The 19,507-nt window shown below is 32.6% G+C and overlaps 1 protein-coding gene across 3 annotated transcripts in view; it reads right to left on the bottom strand.

The window, feature by feature from the left end:
- Window positions 1–19,507, bottom strand: part of LOC111003770 — a 147,833-nt gene that overhangs the window by 31,648 nt on the left and 96,678 nt on the right. The gene's annotated exons all lie outside the window — the stretch shown is intronic.

Here is a 19,507-nt window from a genome sequence, read left to right as displayed (position 1 = left end):
TTCAAGACAAGATTGTGATTTGGGACACGTTTTTAAATACAAGCATTAAATTCTTTGAATATACAGACATTTTCGAAGAATTTTCTACTTAAAAAACACGGCTATTAGTTTAATACTTTTAAATATATATCGTGATTTTAATTAAAATATGTTTATATTTATTTAGATTCGTTTCCTCACAATGTTTGTTAAGTTTTTATTTTGATGAATTACAAAGTGCAATTTTATTTATTTATATAACTTATTATATCGTCCTTCCGACAGCCTAAATAATATGTTTTTAAATAAAGAGAAAGCCTCATATGGAATACATAATATATATACAACAGGCATCAAACATTTACGAAACACGAAAAGAAACAAAATGATTCTAGAATAAAAAATATTCTTGCTTCTAATTTTACATTTACTGCCCTTTCACAAATCAAGAGCGTAGATTTAACGAGGAGTGGCAAAAAAAAACTAATCGCCACTCTTTTTTTTCTCACAAGTAAACCTAATTCGGGTGTATTGTGTGAAGGTGTGTACGTAAGTTAGTTCTAGCTATCTTTTTGGTAAGTAACTTACAGCGCTATGAGTAAAGGTCAATCTGATACCTCAACAATACAACAAACTTACATCAAAAGCACCTAGGAAGCAGTGACTACTAATTTTACTAAACCTATCAAATTTTTATTTAGCAATCTGTTTTATCAAAACCCTTCAGTTGCTTATTCGTTTGTGAAATTGAATTCTATATTACTATAATCTTTGCGCAAGTAAATTCTTAAGAAACAAGTAAAATATCCATGACACAGTTAAACTAATACAGTTAAATATTATTAACAATTAGGTGCAATGGAGGAAAACATGGTAGATAAGTCGACCTCATATTTACATAATCCATTTTACACTTCCTCTGTACTGCTAATTATTCCACTATGATAATAAATGTGCTACAACAAACGTCATATCGGCGCAGTGGTTAATCATGTGATACTCTTCTTGAGATGAGGCAATCTGCTTCAAAAAATAACAGCCAGCTAGAAAGAGTAATTGCCGAAGAGAGAGAAGTTATTCCTCAAAGCCTTGTTTTATTTTTTTTTAAAGTAAAAACATCTAATTGCTTTTATTTTTTATTGCAAAACAGTTTATAGTGTGATACTATAAATGAAAGTGGATTTTCGCATATATCTAGTAAATAGAATATCTTCTAAAAGCCAAGCCAATCTATACGTAGTGGTCAAAATACGTATAATTGGAACCTTGAAAACTCCTTGGGATTTTTGAAGCCGGTAAAAATAGAGCATTTTTAATAGTAATAAGATGGGTTTTCTTTTTCGTGGAGCATACTATGTCTAGCAAATATTTTATTAAGTGTAGTACTTTATACTAATGTACTACACTTATTAAATTACTTTATACTATATGTTACACAATTCAGCATTTAAATTTTACTAGATGTTTATAGGATTTAAACCAAAATAGAAACTAAACTATTTATTTAAAGGTAGCTTGTACGAAAAGCCATATAGATTTCACTATATACATTAAAGATATCATGCAATATTTATATGATCTATTATACTCCACATATTTCATATACATACCAAAACAATAACACGTAATATAACCTGTAAGTGTGGAACGTGCGCGCCCTACGAGGACCGCAACGCGACTGCGAAGGTTTCACCGCTTGGGCGGGCGGCGCTACGACAAACCAACTATTGAAACTCGAATATGAATTGTAGAAGATAACATAATGTTTTTCAAAGAAACATTTAAAAACGCAAATGAATTTATTATGTATTTTACCTAAAGTTAAAAAAATACACAAATTCGTGGTTTTAATTACTTTGAAACATAAAAAAGGCACTGCAACCGTTTAGGTCTACGTCTCAGGCTTTTTCGTGAACATTTGTTTTATTCTCATAGGCCTTCATCGACACACGCCTTCGACTGTTTGTTAGTCGGTTCCCTCGCCGTACGAGCTAGTGTAAAATGCGCACAGCTAAGGATCAAACCTACGACTCTAACTATGAGAATCACGTTGAAGCCACTTCCGGCTACTACGCCAGACATAAAACCAGTAAAAATTTGAATCACAACTCTTTTACAACGTGCTCAGAACAAATGTATTACAATTAATAAGGGCTTTTAAATCTGAATCACACAGATGTCGGTGTGTCTACTTCTTGACAAAACAAACAGCTTTCACACAAGTTGGCTTCCGTTTAGCATACATGAAATATTAACAATGAAACTTCGCGTATACCCGGCCACTACACTCAGACTGCATTGTGTGCAAACAAAGGGAGGCTGCGGCGCGTTACTCGTTAAAACACTACTTAAGGTTCGACTCTGATACGACACGGAAGGCGCTACACTACAACGTCGCGGCCTACCCGAATTATTTACAGTATCATTGGGTTCTTCTTAAATGTTATTGTTAGAAGAATTCATTGTTAAAACTTTGGGGCACGACTGGTGTCGTAATTACTATTATACATATTTACTATTTATACATTTTCACCTACACACCCTTTCAAAGAAGCAAATTCCCGTGAGCTAATATTTAAAGGGCACCTTTTAAAATTTCCTAGAGCTATTGACCAATTTTTTCTAAGATAATCCATGGATATACCAAACATGACACTTCACCAGTCAAGTAACCATATCGTTACACATTTTACCTTTAAACCATGCGGCAATATGCATAAAACATTGTTCCGTAACTACCAGCGCCATCTAACGACATTGCTAATTAAATTCCAAACTAAACACTTCGTCTACCCCTAGTACGGGCTACGTATATTAATTTCCCACGTTCGGTTTGCACTTGTGTATACGGAAAAGCGCATTGACACACACATACCCGTATCTACGTAGTAGCGAATCGGGCATCGCCCGTCGCGTCATATCAGGCGTTAATTCAGCACAATCTAGACAATGAACTTGTAAATCGTAAGATAGGTGTCATTGTTAGAACCATTTTTTATTGGCCAGACAATATCATAAAATTGACGTTACATTGGAGCGGTAGAATAAAAGAAATATTCTATAATGATTCTTGAGATTCACGAGAAACTTGAATACTTGAAATTATTTATATTACCTACAAATTTCTGGATGTTCGAAACTTCGAAGACTAACTTTGTAGAGACATTGTATACACAGCGAATAATAATAAAACAATTTTAAAACTCGTTTATCATAGAAAGGCTGCGTAATACGCATTTGAAACAAGAAAGGAATAACGATTTGAAGCTCCAAAATAGCTTCCAAATGAGGGTAGTATTTACGAATAGTCCTACAATATATAGTTTAAAATTCATATTAGAGCGCAATGGGGATGAAATATGCCTGGAGCTTTTCCTGGATAACCGGAAAATGCGATAGCCGACCGGAATTCAGCCGAGGCACCGACGTTTTATGAAAACGTGAAATTGTTTCTAGACATTTACAATCGCTTCGATAAGACTTGTTATTGTTTTTGATTAAATTAAGTGATAAAAAAAATAAAAATCAGTAGATAATAATTGCATATATGATAATTATATGCAAAGTTTTATACAGCTATTTATGATTTTAACAGTAAATATAAAAAAGCTCTTTTGTATGTATATATGGCATACTATATGAACTTAACTACCAGTTTATGTATGTATGTTTTGTACACAAAGCATTTGTAACTGAAGTATGTTTTTAATACGTTAATATATTTTATTACAACTTATAATCATATGAACAAAAATATATTGAAATGAGATAGATATTTAAATCGTATGCATTGATACGAAGAGCTCAATAGAATCATACATCAATCGAATCGAACCCTTAAAATCTTCCAAATGAGATAACAAATTCCTCGTTAAATGTTACTTTATTGGAATGGATTCAATCTAATACGCGTATCAAGATCGCAACTTAATACACATATGTATGTAAAAGTTATTATCAATGATTACCAAATATCTTAACATAGAGTCGTTTTTTAGATAAAAGCATTCTAACGTCGGTAAAAAACGGAGCATCAATACAGGAAATCCGCTATTTACTACTAGATATTCTCCAGTAAAAAAGGGAAACAGAGAGCCTCGGTAGTAGGGTAGGCACCAGTGTTGTTGGCCAAGTGGCTTCAGCGTGCGACTCTGTTACCTGAGGTCGTAGGTTCGATCCCCGGCAGTACACCAATGGACCTTCTTTCTATGTGCGCATTTACCATTTGCTCGAACGGTGAAGGAAAACATCGTGAGGAAACCGACATGTTTTAGACTCAAAAACCGACGGCGTGTATCAGGCACTGGAGGCTGATCGCCTACTTGATTATTAGATTTAAAAAAAACATGTAACAGACTCTGAGGCCAAGAGGTTGTGGCGCCACCGATTTATTTATTTATTTTGTATAGAATTTATTCTTCAATTCCAATTCCACGTAATCGAATAATGTTTGCACATTAAGTGTGAAATTATATTTTATGAGACAATCTAACCACTCATGTTGCATTATTGGCTTTCTCTGAACGGAAGCAGCATTTGTGCCAGTCATTGTATCATTACACTACTAACTGGCTAGTTAAGAGTTATATCCCGGTTCTAACGACTGCAGTTTGAAATTGCATTTAGAAATGTATACTTTAATAAAAGTGCAATTGACATGTAAATGCAATGATTTCGCAACGTTCGTAGTGATCTTAACAAAAACAAGCCAACTAAAAAAGTATTGCGAGGTTCAATCTAATTATGCAATAAAATTTGTCGCACGATTTATGTAACGTAACATAAGTTAGTGTATATACTTCAGTTAATAATTAGCAATTAACGCACACGAGTCAAATTTACTTTTTCCACCCTCATAAATTGTAATACATATAAACGTTTCCAATCATGTCCAATAGGTCGACTACACTTTTAAGTATATTGAAATGCCACTGAGATTTAAAAACCCTTAAATGAGTCAATGTAGTTTTATATAACAAAGGGCAAACGGGCAGGAGGTTCACCTGATGTTAAGTGATATCGCCGCCCATGGACAATGGTTATCCCAACTTTATATTCTTAATGAAATGTAGTACTTAAATTTAAAAATTATATATAATTATTCATATCGTTGCATTATCAACAACGTATTTCATTTATCTATTTATCACAATCTTGTCTTAACAGGTGATTCTAAATGAAATTAGAACGCATAAAAAATATCATACACGATTTAAAAACAAAACTAGGAAGACAAGCTAAAACCTTTACTAATTAATATAATACCAACAATTTTACAAAGTACATTGCAAGTGCAAACTTTCGGCGTACTGTAAGCTCGTTGAAGCCTACAAAACAAAAAATAAATATATCGCATAATTGAAACAAAATCAACATATCACCGTGGAAGAAATTTTTAAACCTAGTGTCTATGTCATCTCGTCTGCACACTTTAAACACAATGAACACATCAAAATCTTATAAAAAACTAAATTGGCAAAAACGATAATTAGATAAGCCTTTCGCATCGATACTGTTATCATAATAACGGTCTTATCAGTAACTGAGTATCGAGCGATACATTATGCGGTTACACCAATGACGTCATAGGAATTATTGGTAAGTTGTATGTAAGACCGTTCATGTCTTAATTGCACAGGCACAAGGACATTTAGAACTATACTTCTTTCGCGTTCTTATAAAAAATACTATACTGGACAAATTTGGTAGCAAATATCTTATTAACTGCATCAAATTTTGTGCCATGCAATTGCATTTATTCTTAAATGGAAGTACAGACACAATTTGCGGTTAATTATATCGTAGGCGTTGTGATGTTTTTAATAAAGATCCAGACGGTTACAAAAAGGCCTTTAGATAAAAAGCTCTAAAAGTATACCTCGATTGTAAGAATATTCTAGATTAAAATAAAACATTAATTACATCGTCTTCCTGACAACGATGTGTGCCATTGAAGAGCGATTAAATAAGAACTAGTAATAAAACATTAAGTAGCACTCATGTTTAGTAATGCGATAACATTTGATTAGAAAAATCCCCGTAGAAATTGGATTGACTTCCTATTAATTGTAGACATCGCTTAAATATTATCAGTATACCTACTGTAATGCATGAAGAAAATTTTGGTTCTTAGTCATCGGCTTTTACTGCTATCGGTTTTTACGACCAAATATGAGAATTACCTTCGATGTCGTTATAACAGATTTTGACTTTATATGTAAACAACATTAAACTTTGTTTTTCCTTTTAAAAATCATATACTACGAAAGGAGCTGTAGTTTTTTTATTGAATATCAACTATGGATAAACTGAATCTATTTTAATAAATACCCATTGAGGGTGATTTTGGTGATGTAGGGTGGTTTCCACACGATAAAACATTGCTGAATCGACGCACGTGTAATATATAGCATTTGAACCAGGCTTTTGCCGACTAAGCTTCAGTTAGAAATATTGGGGCGTTTACAAAACTCCTTTTTAGGAACACACTGTCCAGTAACATCAATATAAACAAAAATCAAAGCCAACTTGTTAGCATAAATGCAAAACCATAATTAAAATACAGTGTAAACTCTATTTAACCTATTACTTCTAATTAATTGGCTATATTTGTTTTATAATAAGTATCATTTGATGATTTGCTTTTTTAAAAGATGTTACAGGAGGCAGACGGGCAGGAGGCTCTTATAAGCAGAGCCTATAGAATAGAAATCAATAAAGAACTTTAGAAGGTATTCACGCCACACAGTCTAGTGATATTTCCCGTCAACGTCAAACTCTCGCCTCGGATGCTTCCTTTTAACGGAAATGTCGAAAGGTATTCATAGAAAGAGTCTCTACATGAAATCGTCACATACAAACATATCCTATATTTTTATGACTCTTTACTGTGAAAACTTTACATCAAATTATACTCAAATTTGTTACAGTTTCAATTAGTCAAATAATATTTTGTCACGTTTCAAAATTTCACGACAGCACGACAGGATAGAATAATTAATAGGTATTTGAAGTTCCAAATACGTTTAATAATAAATAAATAGATAATGTAGATTATACATTGAATTTACTACATGTAATCACATTGTTTTGTATTTGGTAAAAACTTTAAAAATTATATAAAACCGTTAAAAACCCAAGAATGCATGGTTTATGTTAAAATTCACTATTCACGTGATTTATTGAATATGCAAATGTAGAAACAAACGTTCTTAGTACTCTAACCTAGATTCTAGAACACGTCTAAGTGATTAGTTAGTACACGTACATGGAAACTCATTTTGTACAGGAAACGAAAGCAGGACCGCGGCCTAGTTGAGCACATAATTATAACACAGTCTAGTGCTTATTTTAAAACGTGCGAATGAATCAAATAATAGACATACTAAATACAAAATTTATTATATTAACACCAGCAATATCCAGTCAAGATAAACAGTTGTTCATAAACATTTAAAAAACTACAATTAAACCCTTGCATTCAAAATTTCTAAAGGCAGTTAAGAATGGAGTAAAGCTAAAAAAAATTAATTTTATATTTTAAACAATCGCATCTGTCTTTCTATACATTTATTATTAATAATTAAAGATAATTGTATGGTTAATTTTGAGGGCGACTGACTCAAATCACCCCTCGACAAAAATATTATAAACTTAAAATAATACTTTACTTTAATCATTGTAAAAACTCCTATTTTGTCAGCATAATATATATTTGGTAAAGCTTTGTTTATCTTACATTTTCATATACACAACTGTCATCTTGTGACAAATAAAGTAACGAGCATGATTGCACCGCATATGTTCCCATTCGTCACGCTTTTCTCCCCTTAGCGTTTCCCTAGCCAATAAACAGACAAATGTGCTTTGATCATTGAGTAAAATGAAACATTATTTCGCGACTGAAATCTCTTAAAATAAAAGCAAACGAAACAAAGCTTCTCAATCAAATCTAATTTTTAAAATGAATTAAAAAAAAAACAAATAGTATTTGCAAATATTTTGACCCTATTTTGATTTTTATACTGTTAAGTATATATTGTGTTAGATACTACAACATTTGTTAGATACTAAAAACTCTAAATTTATCCTTTAGTTATTTAAATACTAGTGGCCTAGTGGCTTCAGCGTGCGACTCTCATACCTGAGGTCGTAGGTTCGATACCCGGCTGTGCACCAATTAACTTTCTTTCTATGTGCGCATTTAACATTTGCTCGAACGGTGAAATAAAACATCGTGAGGAAACCGACATGTCTTAGACCCAAAAAGTCGACGACGTGTAACAGGCACTGGAGGCTGATCACCCACTTGCCTATTAAATTTAAAATTGATCATGATACAGATTCAGAAATCTGAGGCCAATACCTAAAGAGGTTGTAGCGCCATTGATTTATTATAATAATACTAATAAGTCAGTCAATGAAAGTAGGGAAAACCAACAGTTTAAACGTAGCTATTTCAAGTAACTGTTAATTCTACGTTGCTCAGAAGGGTTATTCCCTCTTTCACTAAAATATCTTTATACGCGACGCCCTGACAACGTCTAGACTTCACAAAAAACCCACCCCAAGGCTCATTGTATTCAGCAAAACTTACAATTTATACATTTTCTTCCACCGTTCAGCTAAAATTAAGTTGTAAGAAGTTTTCAATTTTCAGGCACATTGTGATTGATTACGACTTGGTTTTCGTTCGTAGTTCATTTTTTCAATATAGAAAAATCCTCCAAATAATATGAATAAAATATACAACTCCTAACATGTTTTATGAACCGAAGGTAATATGTGCGAATTTTCTTTTTACACTTCAAACATTTCGTCTTTTTAATACAAGGCATACCGACAGAAGGCTCACTTGATTATAAGCCCATGCCTCACATTGCCAGCCTTTTAAGAATTGTTTTGGAAAGAAAGTGACACATATCTAGGAATAATTGTTGAAATCCAGCAGTGGCAAAGAACAGGAAATTTCTTATTTCAGAGACCAAGACTCTTTTTGGGTCGTAGAGCGCAGACTGGACAAGATAAATGCAGTATTCATGTGGTACACTTATGCAATCAGCGTTTATTACTTCATAAATAATAATTCTTCTACATATTATTCCTTATATTTAAATTCAACTTTTCGTGAGTATTGCAAATAATTGTGAAATGTACCAAAATAGCAATTATGACATCCACGAATTAAATTCCACGCATTAATTACTCCTACCGACGAGTAACAAAATATTGCACTACATGAAATAATGTTAATTCTCATATTCCTACAATTTAAAGTTGAATGAAAAAAAGGAAACAAACGGGCTCATCTAATACGAATTCACTTGCCTTCTGCTAAGTCATTAGCAGAAGGCAAGTGCGTTGTCGGCCTTTTAAGAATCAGTACGCTTTCTTGAAGAACCAAATGTTTTTTTTTCAATAAAATCTTATTCCTAGTTGGCTAATATTTGATGACGTTAGACATAAAAAAAATTCACTTGGTTGACGTACATACATACATACATATATATATATATACCTATAGCCTTCAGATATTTGTGTTTCATAGGTGTAGTATGAGGTTCTGTTCTGACCTGTGTAGTACCGATGTAGTAAGAGATCTGTCTCATTACTCTGTTTAATTGTTATATAAATATTGATATTATATGTTAAAAATCTTGTATTAAATTTTGACAAAAATATATGTAGATAATACGAAGTTACCATTCAACAAAAAAAATATTACAAACTTTGCCTGATGAAAATATCGCCTAAATTACTCACTAGTAGAGCTGGCAAAAAACCGAAATCTACAACGTAAAACATGTATTGTTCTAGACAAGCTAAACGTTTAAGCTGTTAAGCTGTCCCACTGGCCTGTTTAGCTCAGAAACGGAAGTGAGAACAGTAGCGTATTTAAAAAGTGTAACACTTTGTTCTCACTTCTTCATGTGTAAAAGTCTAAAAGTCTTCTTAAGGCACATAAATTTTGACCTTAAAAGGTTTTCATATATGTATTTATAAACTAAAAAACATGTTAAACGGATACGGTTTAAGTGCTACGTAAGAAGATTTACTGCTTTATAACCCTATTAGGAATTGCAATCAATTATGTGTACAAACGGGTAATTTTTGCTCTATTTAAATTATTTATTAAACTAGTATTAAGTTGCTCTAATTAAAGAAAATAAGATATAAATAAATCAGTGCCTCTACGACCTTTGTAGGTTCAGACTTCTGAATCTGTTTGTCAATCCAATATGCAAGTACACAGGTGATGAATAAGGTAAATAAATTAATGTACTTACTAAAATATTACCAATAGAAAATGTAAATATGATAAGAAATCTACTGCACATTTTAGTCGCAGTTCCTTACAATTTCCTTGTACAAAAACTTTGCGATTAAAAAGATTGGTAAACAGTTTCTCGCCCGCTCTACGCATTTAATTTCAGAACTACTTCAACAGCTACATACTTACCAATATGACAGTTATATTTATAAATGCATTATGAAATATTGTCTCTTAAAACAAAAGAAAAGAATTTCACCATTGAAAAGATAACATTCCGAAAACTTTAGTTTGAGAAAATGTATATACTATTATAATATACTACTATATATTCTTGCCTATTCTTGAAACAACCTTCGCTGTCATCAACGAAATGTCATTCAAACGAAAGGTGAAGAGTGCTTGATTAAGATACGAGTCTCCAACCGAGGAAAAATTGAAGCCTGAGATTAAAGTCTTGTATGAAAGGCCCATTAAAACTTGTATGGAACTGCTAGTTTAGTTTTAACTTAGTTTTTAAAATTTTATGATACGAATCGAAATTTTATGATATGGTCGAATTTATTTAAAAATTAAAGTAAACATGAAGGCAATATTGATCTCAAAACTGGATATATAAACGACCACTATCTAAGCTCCGACTTGTTTAAGCTTTCGCGGATATGATTATGAATATCTTTAACTCTTAATAATCTGCATCGTGACACACACACCCTCACACAACACCCGGAAACGTTCCAAAGGTAAATGTAATTAATACATATCATAGTATTTATAATTGTTTTAACCTTTTTTTAATGGCGTATTTTACATTTTGCTTTTTATGAAACCTACTAAAAACCAAAGAATCCCAAATCTACATCTAGAGTGCGATCTTAATATTTCGCGTGTTAGGTTAAACACTTTGCTTATTTAGAAATAAGCACATCCTAGATTAAAAAAATATTGCAATAAAACATAATTCACAATTATGCGGACCATTAAAATAAAGTAAAATTTATAAGCCTTTAAAAGCATCGAACGAATTTGCAACTTGAAATTTACGTAAACACGAACGCGTCAGGTGTTTTAGACCGACACAGGATGCATTTCCCTTGAAAGCTAACGTCGAGAGTGTTGTTTTAGCGAGACACGGTCTGATAGTTCAGAATTATCGATTAATTGTTGCCTGTAGACTAATGTCTCGAACACCGACGCGTCATAGGTCAATGTTTTTAAATGCCACCTTTAAAATGGCGATTAAAACATCGTGTGCAAATAGCAAAAATATAAAAAGAAACTGTGGTAACTAAGAAAAAACATTTTGAAGTAATATAATTCTTAAATTTAGTGGCTTATAAAAGTTAACCCCAAAATATTCTTCTTTTTAAATTTCTCCAGCATTATATGTGTATATAACTTCCATCATGGTTACTTCCACATACACACTTTGACACCGTCACACAACACAGCCGAAAGAGGTTTTACTTAGTTAAACGTATTAATTGGAGTTTTCTTTCTACGTTTCGTAAATATTTTTATATATATTACGTATTTCATCTTTGGCTATAATTAGTATAATGTTTTTTTATATATATAATTTTTGTTAACTGTAAACATCGTCCCATAAAAATATGTAATATATACAACAGTATCACGTAAAAAAAACAACTACAATTACATAATCCTAATCGTTCACTATGGCCATTTAACAGTAAAATATGTCCAATACGATGTGACTGAAATACAAATAAGCCAGTTAATATATTCAGTTATGTAACGATGTTTTGGTTCTATGACCCGTAGTTAACAGAACTTTATTATTCAAGATCAGTCCACAGTTATTGTACTCGCCTTTGACTGCCGCTTGTTCGTGTTGTTTACGTCGTGTACCAAATATCGTTGCTAGAGATATTTTTCGTAGAACATTAACTATATAACTTATATAACCTACATAGTTTTGTTTTTTTATATGTAAATTTATGTATATTATGGTAACGAAGTGTAAATAAATAAATAAAAAACCATCAAATATACACAAATCCACTGGTTTTCAGTTCATGTGTTGATAATTAAATACAGTACACTTAAAATAATTCAAGAAAAACTAAGGCGACTGACAACCTTATCGCATTCGAGCTATCTACTTTGACATACAAAGTAAAACGCTACAAACATATTATATGGCCCTTCAAAGGTATACCTTGTCTCAAATATAGTACATAATATATCTATTTCTATTAACCATCCGTGACGAAAATTGTCGTGTAATATTACGTTTAAAGTATGCAAATTATGATTGCCTGAACTCTTAGACTTACCTAGTTTATTCTTTACACAATACCATCTTCAATATTTATAAAAAAACATGGTGCATTACATACCTGAAACAAACGCAAAATATCGATTAACTATAGAAACAATGTAAAAATTAATTTGCTATCGAAATATTTAATCCAGTTTTACTGCACACAACAGAACATTACCTATAGCTTATTCATAAACACATACACTGAAAAAGAGGTTTCTATGTTATATTATGATTTGTGTATTATGAGGTGATTTACAAATAATAAGATAGTAAGTTTGAAAACAATTTTTTCAAAATTCAGATTTTTCCTTAATAAGGTGTATTAAGGTTCATTATTTCATGTCATATTTACGTATAAATTATATAGCCACCACGGAATTTGTGTAGCCGACACTATGGATAAGGTAGGAGCAGTATAAAAGTAACTTTGAATACAATTTACAATTGTAATTTATAAGTAAATGTCGAGTGGACATCGAGTAACGGTATCTATTACGTCATCGAAAATCTACTTTTTCTCGTTACGTTACGAGATTACGTATTGGAGATTATGACGTTATAACAATGTAACCTATTCGTTTCTAAGCTAAAAGTTCAACTATTACAGCGACTATTAACATAATTTGACAGAATTAGGGCAATTCTATCTTCTTCTTTTTTTGAAGTCTTCAGTACTGAAAGTCGTGCCTTGAAAAGCCCTAAGCAATATGTTAACTTGCTCTATCCTCTACTTGTCTCTTTACCAGATTACCAGTAAATCCAGACTATTTGGTTCTTTCATGGCAATTGACCAAAGTATTTGAGCACCCGTTTATAGATGATATTTGACAGTGGTGAGGTGTTTTTTCGTAGGTTAAGAATGAACTTGATTCTTTTAAGAGTTCATGGTATTCGCTTCATTCTCTTCCAACACCACAATCTCATTTATCTTCAGAGCATTTCTGTAGTGATTAACGAAAAGTCAAATCCATACTTAACCCTAAGCGTCAACTTTGAACCATGTGTTTACGTTTTAGATGTTATTATGCTATCAGTTGAATACACTAATAAACAATTACTTATTTTACTTAATTAATTTAACTGGCCAATTCTAATATATAACATACGGAGGATCACTTTTCACCATCGATAAATAAAGCGTGCGAATTTCCTATGGGAGACAGATGCTCGCACATTCCTGGTTTCCGAAGCCAAGAAACAATTTCCAACAGTTGAATGCACAAGTTAATGACACTGTCATACACGTAACACGATATAACGATTATATCTGCAGTAATGTTGTTGAAATCTGATATAACGGATATTAAAGTACGAGGTCATTCTATCAATGTCAAAGACAAACGTTTCAAATACGTATGACGATCAAAGCAGAGTAAGCCTTGTGTAAAACTTGCGATTGTTGACGGGCGGTCATATATTTGCATCAATGGATATAATACGTTCTTTTTTTATTTATTTTTTTCGTGGGGAAAGCCTTGTCTTGTTGTTGATATAATACGTTCTAGCCTAACTTAAAGAGTAATAAGTATGTTATGTCTAACCTAATTTACTAATAAGGAAATTTAACATAAGAAACCCCCCCAAACCCAGAAAACTTCATCATCACTACATAGTATAAAACAAAGTCGCTTTTACTGTCCCTTTGTCCCTTTGTATGCTTAAATCTTTGATGCGGTTTTTTTAAATAGATAGAATGATTCAAGAGGAAGGTTTATATGTATAATAACATCCATTAAATAGTGGAAAAGTATTGTTATTTTTGAGGTTCTAATGCGATGTCGTAAATAATTACATTTTTTCCGCTTACATTGCAAACGCAGGCTGAACCCTAATAATTTTTTAAAATAATGTACTAAGTATTGTACACATTGAAAAAGTCTACAGAAAAGTCCGTGATGGTATATGTCGCGTATATTATCGGAGCTTTCCAGCGACAGAAATAACAATACATAATAAAAACCTGCTTATCATCAGCATTGCACCCTTGCGAAGCTGGGGCGGGTCACTAGTACAGTATAAAGGGAAGACAATCGTTTCTTGTGTTCGATATCCAGATTAAACATTTTGATAAACGAGCTGGGTCTGGATATCCATAGTTGCTCACCTCACACATTGAAATCGATTTTTGTTTAGTTTCTTAAGTTTATTTTTTTACTAATAATCATCGTGTATGTCATGTTTGCCTATAAGTGCTTGTCACATTTAGAATTGTATTTTGTGATTTTTTTTCAAGCTTTTTATCAATAATGAAATAAATTATGTTTTTTTAACTTATCACTGTGAAACTCATTAATGTTTTTTCTTTGTTAGGACTCAACGATAACTATGTATTTTATTATTGGCTAAGAATAAAACACCTGTTGTTAGCCTATCAATTAATTAAAATTGATAAGCACACATGTTATACGAAGTGATTATTTATAAACGTCATTTCAACGTAATGGCATCGTTCGATTACATCATTTGTAAGGATTCATCCCGTCTGTGGTTTAGTAGTTGCACATTGCATATAGCCTTAGGGTTCCTTTGCAGACGGATGGCAAGATCTTCTTTTTATTCTATTCTATTAATGCTTACGTATTTAAATCTGTTATACAAAATAAAAATAATTTTAAAATTGTTATACAATTTTTACACTTCAGTAAATCGTTTCACAATGAAATTTAGAAAGTTACAATCTGTTACTCAATTTAACAAGCTTTTCTTCTTTTGCAACAAGAAAATATTCTTAGATGGATTATTGCATCATCATTATATGTAAGCCATAAAGAAATCCCGAAGAGACTTACTTGCCAATAGTTCGATGTGTTAAATTAATTAACAACAAGGCAACAGAAATCGTATATCAAACAGTATTTAGTCTTAAAGAAATATTTTTTACGTGCATTAATCGCGTTCATTAACCACACAAACCATGATTCATCGTACTGTTTACGCTACCAAAATCTGACCCAGTAATTGCCAGGTGATTCACACACCATTTTCTCTGAATAGCTTACCATAAACATTGCACTGTCAACACAATAAAATCTGGAGCACAATTATATCCATACTTGACAACATAACATGACATTTTTATATATGAAATTGAAAAAGCACCAGAACCGCATCAACTCTTTTTTATGAGGTGGAAATACACTTATGCAGGCATCAAGAATATCGAGCTTGACACGGGGACTGTGAGGCTGGGTCTACACTCAAATCCCTCTGCTATTCAGAGGGGTAGCGAGACCCCACCCGCTAAAAACACCTCAGCCCATCACACGCTCTTAAGATGGGCCCTCGGAGTTCGCTAGGCATTCTACCCAAGGCGCCCGAGCTTAAATCCGACATCTTTATGTCATCATCATCATCAGCTCATCAAGACCTGCGGTTCCGGGCCACTCGAAGTCGAGCCCCCCAAAATTCGGAAACACTACCTAACGATAGCTAGAAAAATTCTTTAATTATATAAGTCAAGGCAAAGCTTTATTGTTAAACAATTTTTCTGTTTCAATAGAACTCAAAATCTTTGACTGGCTAGTGACTACAATACTGGATAACAAGGCATTTATGTATTGGAATTTAAACGGTTATCCGTTTCACAGACCAAGATTTACCAAAACGTCCCGTCATCCGTTTGGTATAGGAATGCGAGATGAAAGCCAAAGAAAACATTAGTTACGTGCAGGTGTTGAAACGCGAAAGCTACAACTTGCTCCAACCATACATAGAATCTGACGATCACTAAGGGCCTGGCGTAATTAGTTGCGCAATGACTGTCGCAAGCGCACCCGAGTCAACGCGACTTTAACCATAGAATAAATTAAGTGATAATGACTACAGTATATCTTTATATAACGATTGTAAGTCTGGCCGACTTTGGATTTGCCATTATAAGATATATATAATAACCTATGAATTCAAATCACATCCTTTTTCACTTACTTTGGAATTAGAGGTTAAATTTTTTTTAATCGAATCTTATTTTTCTTACAACAACTATCTCAACAAACTTTGAAGTTATCTACTGTAGTAGGTAATATTTATTTACTGACTTTTTTAGAGGCGTCGCAGTAATTCTCAGTTCAGATGGGATACCCTCGAATTTAGGTAATATTTAGACATCCTGACAGCTTGTCAAATGAGTAACACCTGGAAGTGAAGCTGTAGCAAAATGGAATATTTTAATATTGGTGCTTTAAGAATTATATAGCTTGTGAGATGATATTCGAAGGACCAAGTTAAGAACCTTGTGCAACTCGTGTCGCAACACAGGTGAGCCTTTCAAGTACATTAGCAATTCTATTGACTCCTACATTGTCGGTTGGGAAACTGAATTTATTGGGTAGTATCGAGCGAAAGAATTTATAGATAAGCCAGTTAAAGCACACTTCGTAATACACGAAGAAAAGTAAGAAAATCATATTATATTTATTTATTTTAAATTCACGCAGCGCCCAACTAAAAGATTAGAATAATATAATCAGATTAAAATTATAAGTTGTGAGCAAAAGCTCAAACATATATCAAAGTAAGAAGCATTCATAAATTATGTTTCACATCAGGAATATAATCTTTAACAAGTGAAGCCGCGCGCAAACGCATCCCATCTTTTTGCCTATACTTGCCATAATAACTTCTTCGTTCAATCGTTCAAATTCAATTTACGCGAGGCTTTTTGCCATGCTGTTTCTTAAAGGAAAACAATTTATCAGACACTACGGTATCGTCGATAGACAAAAAGTTCTGGACGATGTAATAGCAAGTAACAAATGACGTGTTAGCCGGCTTGACGCCACCTGCTGTGATAAAGCTCGTTGAACTTAAAGCTTATATAGATTAGATTTTTATGTTTTACAGTAAAATATTGTTTGGTTACACTAGACAAGTTAACATTCATTAATATATGACGAAACATAAATGTCAAAATATCTGCCCTGAAAAATGGAAAGAGTAAAAAAACCGAACTAGTGATCATCTATTATATCTCTCTACTACTCTCTCTATTTTTTCCAAACATAAACATTACATTCCGTATTTACTCTATGGAGTTGGACTTTCCAAAAGTCTTTCTTTATCTGCATCAAATGGTAGAATTTAAAGCCTTGAAAAATCTTTGCGTTTGTGAATCAGTCAAAATTGCTTTTCCTAAAATTATGGTTTGCTTTCCGTTACTCCAACATTACAACTTAAGTGCCTTTTATGGGCACAACAAGTTAATTACTCGAGTGATCTTAAAATGGTCTAGGCGGCAAATTTTAAGAGCATTACCAAATTGGGTAAATACAACATCAACGCTTTATACGGTATCACGCGTAGCTTTGAGAACATCCTTTTATGTTTTATTAATTTCAGCAAAGGTATTTTTAGAAACGTTTTATAAATGAGGAACAACTTCAATTCCATCAAACAATTAAATCCAAATAAGACTAAATTTTTAAGCCATAAATACAATTTTAATAAAAAAACTGCCCTTATTCATAAAACTGTATGGCGTAATGTACAATATAGCGTCGTCTATATATAAAATAAATTAGTGACACTACAACCTCTTTGGTCTTGACCTCAGATTTCTGAATCTGTTTCATGATCATTTTTAAATCTAATAGGCAAGTACGTGATCAGCCTCCAGTGCCTGACACACGCCGTCGACTTTTTGGATCTCATACATGTCGGTTTCCTCACGATGTTTTCCTTCGCTGTTTGAGCAAATGTTAAATGCGAACATAGAAAGAAACTCCATTAGTGTATAACCGGGGATCTAACCTACGACCTCAGGTATGAGTCGCACGCTGAAGCCACTACGCCAACACTGCTAAGGTAAGCTTACTGCTCTCAGTCGTCTATATATAGTCTGGTAAATTACAAGAAATTGATAAGGATCAAAATCTTGAATAGCTGCTTAAAACCTGCAAAACATTCATGTACAAGTTGTATACACTATACTGTGTATCTCTTTAGATGTATTTGTACGTAGTTATCCAATAATCGCACAAAGTATTAATTATTATCATTAGAAACCCGCTCCCTTCAACCGTTAGAGGACGACCACCTCCCACGGAAGCCTTTTACCGCGCTGATAATATTACTTTATAATTCCTTAATCTTATGTTTAATGGAAATTTGTTAGCAATTAAAGCTATTAAGATAAAAGACTCCCAACGTGTGTAATAGTTTATAGAGCTAATTATAGAAGCCTATTTACAATGCATGCACCGAGAATTTGATTGGCATCATTAATCTATTTAGATAAAAGACTCCCAACGTGTGTAATAGTTTATAGAGATAATTATAGAAGCCTATTTACACTGCATGCACCGAGAATTTGTCATTAAATTTATTTGTCATTAAAAAAGTCGATTAACTGAATAAAAATGAATCTGAAGTTTCCAGATATTTGATAATTGGTAGGTCGCATTGACCATTAAGCAAATTACAAATCAATAAATAGAATTATATTACTTTGAAATACAGGCTTAATTCGCAAACAGCGGCTACAAATGGGTTTTGGTATGTTTACAAGTTTTCACTGAAAATCAGTTTCAGCGTAACATCATTTTTTAGATTTTAAAGTTATTTTTTTGATGGTGTTTTAAAAATATAGATTTATAAAACTTGTTTTTTTTATTGTTCCTCAAATTTTGTTTTTGTCACATTATTCAGTAAATTTGGCTTTTTGAGGGCTTAGTCGCGAATTGAATCTCCGGTATATTAAAATTTAAAATGTTGTTGTCAATCGGAATATTTTTGACATATACTTGTCAGTGCTCAATCAGAGAATGTGACTTGAGTTACCTGGTTATTTCCTTAAATAACAGTGGCCAAACGAGATCGTAGTTCATCTGATATTAAGTAATTGCCGTCTATAAACAATTACACTGCCATACAATTCGCATGTGCGTTGCTGGGCTTTTAAGAATTTAAGAAAAAAACTTCAGTAGGCAACTGCTTTTACATATTGTATACACCTCAAAGTATCTTACGTG

Source organism: Pieris rapae, chromosome 13 (assembly GCF_905147795.1).
Source record: "Pieris rapae chromosome 13, ilPieRapa1.1, whole genome shotgun sequence".
Classification (NCBI taxonomy): domain Eukaryota; kingdom Metazoa; phylum Arthropoda; class Insecta; order Lepidoptera; family Pieridae; genus Pieris; species Pieris rapae.
The sequence above is the reverse complement of the archived record's forward strand: the minus strand, read 5'-3'. Positions and strand labels throughout refer to the sequence as shown.